The 4,317-nt window shown below is 40.7% G+C and overlaps 1 non-coding gene across 1 annotated transcript; it reads left to right on the top strand.

Moving 5' to 3' along the window:
• Nucleotides 1-3,897: 3,897 nt before the first annotated feature.
• LOC141682271 (small nucleolar RNA R71) lies at nt 3,898-4,004 on the top strand. The gene has a single exon (XR_012559672.1). It is a non-coding gene; the product is annotated as a small nucleolar RNA R71 (small nucleolar RNA).
• The last annotated feature ends 313 nt before the right edge of the window (nt 4,005-4,317 follow it).

Here is a 4,317-nt window from a genome sequence, read left to right as displayed (position 1 = left end):
AGGTCTTCTCCTTGGTATCCCAATCTTCCCCGATGATGAAAACCCGTTTTTAAGTATATATACGCCCCTAGTGGACCTGGACCCTTAAAATCGTCAAATTCCACTCAAAAAAGGCTTTTTCAGCGAAATCAGCGACCAGCCGCACCTTGGGCGGCCGCTCAGCTCTCTGGGCGGGCGCTCAGCTCTCTGGGCGGCCGCTCAGCTCTCCTGGGCGGGCGCTCAGCTCCTGTCTGGAAAAATTTCTGATGAATCTTGTTTTGGCCATAACTTGAGTTCTACTCGTCAGAATTAGGCGATTCAACTGCCCACGCGAAGCTAACAAGATTCTCTACCACTTGACAATGGCCTTGGCTTCCAAATCTGATCACTTTTTATCATATTTCCTTTAAAAGCTCATTTCTTCATATAACTGATACCTGAAATGCAATAACACAAAAATACATCAAAATATCAACAACTTGAGTCCAAAACACCAATTTAAGCTTGTAATAAAGCATTACAAGTGGATATAAAATCCACTTATCACACCCCCAAACTTGAATCGATGCTTGTCCTCAAGCATAAACAGACTCAAAATTATAGAACAAACCTAATGCATGAATGCAACTCTGTGAATGTAACTAAATGATAATGCAATCGATCCCCTCAGAATAACCATAACCAAATGAATAAGCCAATGCCTCTAAGAATGCAATAACTTGAAGCAGAGTTCGAGTAAATCCCACAAACCAACTCACAAACCAGAAACGTGCGTGTGTGGATGCTTAACAGATATACTCTCGATACTAGATCAATAACCATAACTTATCTATCATCGAAACAATCAAAAGTTTATAAAAAGAATAGACAATAAACGCATTATGACTCACAACACCTCCTTTCTAATAGAGTTATACAAGGATTCACACTATTATTGAACACATAACAAAGATGCTTATTTGACCGTGCAATGAATGAGGTCCCAAAAGACTTATGCAATAATACCCATGTAGCGAGCGTTAGGTTAGCGGATACCGGACTATAAAAGCCTTAGGTCACTAGGCACAAAGTCCCCTAGAACTTAATAACTCAAGTATTAAAGAGCTCACTCTTGATCAATTATGCATAAACACATACTTTTTTCTTTCTTTTTTTTTCCTTTTTTTTCTTTTCTTTTTTTTTCAACAATTTGTGAATGAGTGTGTTTCGCTCCATCTCATTCAACCCTAGACTACTCATAAAAGTATGAGCCGACTACTAGCCATTTGACGCCTAGCCTTACAACAACTAGCAATGAAATCCAAGTTTTTATCCAGATAAAAAAAATCAGTGTTTTTACGCCATTACGAGAATATCACAAATTCTAAATATAACCAAGTGATTAAATCTCAACAACAAACAAGTATGATCATGGTCTAGATCAAAAGCAACCCTATAAGACTTTGTGAAAATATTTGATTCTGGCATGCAAATCAATTCATTAGGACTTAAACATCCCTTTATTCGTCATCACCACACTCAAATCAACATCAACTTATTAAATATCATAGTTCATCTTAAGGGATCATGCTAAATATGCATACAAATACAACTATATGAAATCACATAAAAATAAACAAATATGTCCTAAATGAATAATCATGCAAAAATATGAATGAACTACAACTAAACATGCAATATAAATCTATATGAATCTATATGGACACACACACTACTAATCCTTACATTATCACCCCCAAACTTAAAATTTTCAATGCCCTCGTTGAAGGTAATAATAAGGATTTCAGGCATACCTAGTCGTCGGAAAGATCACCCTCTTCGGGTGGAGGATCAGGTGGTCAATCAACCTCGCCACCAGTGTCTCGGACAACAGTACCGAAAGCGTGTGTCAAATCTTCAGCAAAATGATGGTAAATGTCGTGCATGTCCTCCATACGCCTAGTCACTTGCCTGTACTGCTCATCACCAAGACCAAACATATCAACTGTCTGTGGCACATGAGAATAACCCTCTGTAGGCACTGGAAGATCCGTTCGGCCACCCTCTACATCATCAAAAATATATCTCAACCCCTTATCATGGGGTGCACCTAAGAATGAATAACTCGAGTGATCTGGCTTTCGGTTGAGCTCAAGTGTGGGATCTTCTTGAATAAATGGTTCAAAACGCTCCTGAGAAATTTTCAGCTCTGCTAACCCAAGAGAATCAAATGGCATATCCAACTTCCTCTTCCACTGAGGTGCATTCAAAACCTGCAGTTGCTCTACTCTAAAGCACTCCTCTTTAGCTGTGGGTAACTTTATTTCCTTGAACACATTAAAAGTGACCTTTTGATCGTAAACCTTCATCAAAAGCTCTCCTTTTTGCACATCGATCATAGTTCGGCCTGTAGCCAAGAATGGTCTTCCCAAGATGATGGGAATCTTCTTATCTTCCTCGAAATCAAGAATTACAAAGTCAGCGGGAAAGATGAGTTTATCCACCTTGACCAAGACATCCTCCACTATACCTCGTGGATAAGCGATGGAACGGTCAGCTAGTTGCAATGACATGTATGTTGGTTTCGGATCAGGTAGACCAAGCTTCTTGAAGATAGATAAGGGCATCAGATTGATGCTAGCTCCTAAATCATATAAACACTTGTCGAACGACAAGTTTCTAATGGTGCAAAGAATAGTGAAGCTTCTAGGATCTTTAAGCTTCGGAGGCAACTTCTGTTGTAGCACAACACTGCATTCCCCCGTTAGAGCAACGGTCTCTAAGTCATCGAGCTTCACTTTCTGAGAGAGAATACCTTTCATAAACCTCGCATATCTAGGCATCTGTTCAAGAGCTTCAGCGAAAGGTATGCTGATATGAAGTTTCTTAAACACCTCTAAAAACTTCTCAAACTGCTTATCCGGCTTTTTCTTCTGTAGCCTATTACGAAAAGGAGGTGGAGGATAGATCTGTTTCTCCCCTGTATTACCCTCAGGAGGAGTGTGTTCCATAGAAGTCTTCCTTGGTTCCACCTCTACTTCCTTCTGCACTTCTTCTTCAGCCACAACTGCATTTTATGAATCTTGAGATTTTTCAGGCTCTTCGTCTTGCTGAATTTGGGGGCTTGCAACCTTTCCAGACCTTAAGGTGATGGCGTTCACCAGTTCTTCAACTTCCCTCTTGCCTGGATTGGCTTCTGTATCACTAGGAAGCATTCCTGGTGGCCGATTCAATAAGGCATTAGCAATTTTCCCTATCTGGTTCTCCAGAGTCCTGATAGAAGTAGCCTGGCTTTGGCATATAAGAGCCTGGTTTTTGCACATATGCCGCAACTCTTCCAATTCAGATTTTTCATTCAAAGATAGACCTGCATCATGATTTTGTTGTTAAATTTGGAGTTGTTGTTTTGGTGCAATTTGTTGTTTGAAACCAGGAGGGTTGAATTGTTTTGCTCCAAACTGCTGGAACGGCTATTGCATCGCATTCTGATTGTTGCTCCAGCTGAAGTTAGGATGATTCCAGTTGTCAGGATAATAAGTGGCAGGAACTAGTTGCTACGATCTCAGAAAGTTGCTCACAAACGGAGTTGAGTCACTAGATATAGCGCATTGCTCCGTCGCATGCGGACCTGCACACAACTCACAAACACTAATTATCTGCTTAACATCATAGTTAGCCAGAGAATCGATCTTCATAGACAACGCCTTTAGTTGAGTAGTGGTAGCCGTAGCTGTATCCACTTCAAGAACTCCTGCTACCTTGCCATGTGGACATCTCTGGATTGGATACTGATATTCATTAGCAGCCATCAGTTCAATTAGATCATAAGCTTCCTCATAGCTCTTTGCATATAATGCTCCACCTACTGCTGCATCGAGCATGGGTCTGGACTGTGCTCCCAACCCATTGTAAAAACAAGTGATGATCATCCAATCAGGAATTCCATGATGAGGACACTTCCTAAGCATCTCCTTGTAGCGGTCCCACGCTTCACTTAGCGATTTTCCCGTTTGCTGCACAAATTGAGTAATAGCATTCCTGAGTGCAACTGTCTTCACCATAAGGAAGAATTTAGTCAGAAACTTCTGGGAAAGATCTTCCCAAGTAGTAATCGAACCAGCTGGTAGAGAGTGTAACCAGCTCTTAGCCCTGTCCCTCAGAGAGAATGGGAACAGTCTCAGCTTCACAGTTCAGAAATACCGTTAAACTTGAAGGTGTCGCAGATCTCAATGAAATCCCTAATGTGCATATTAGGATCTTCAGTTGGAGAACCCCTAAACTGGATTGAATTATGCAAGGCTTGATCTCAATGGTATTAGCTGTGATAGCTGGCCGGATAATGCTAGATTGAATGTCATT

Source organism: Apium graveolens, chromosome 8 (genome assembly GCF_009905375.1).
Source record: "Apium graveolens cultivar Ventura chromosome 8, ASM990537v1, whole genome shotgun sequence".
NCBI lineage: Eukaryota > Viridiplantae > Streptophyta > Magnoliopsida > Apiales > Apiaceae > Apium > Apium graveolens.
The sequence above is the reverse complement of the archived record's forward strand: the minus strand, read 5'-3'. Positions and strand labels throughout refer to the sequence as shown.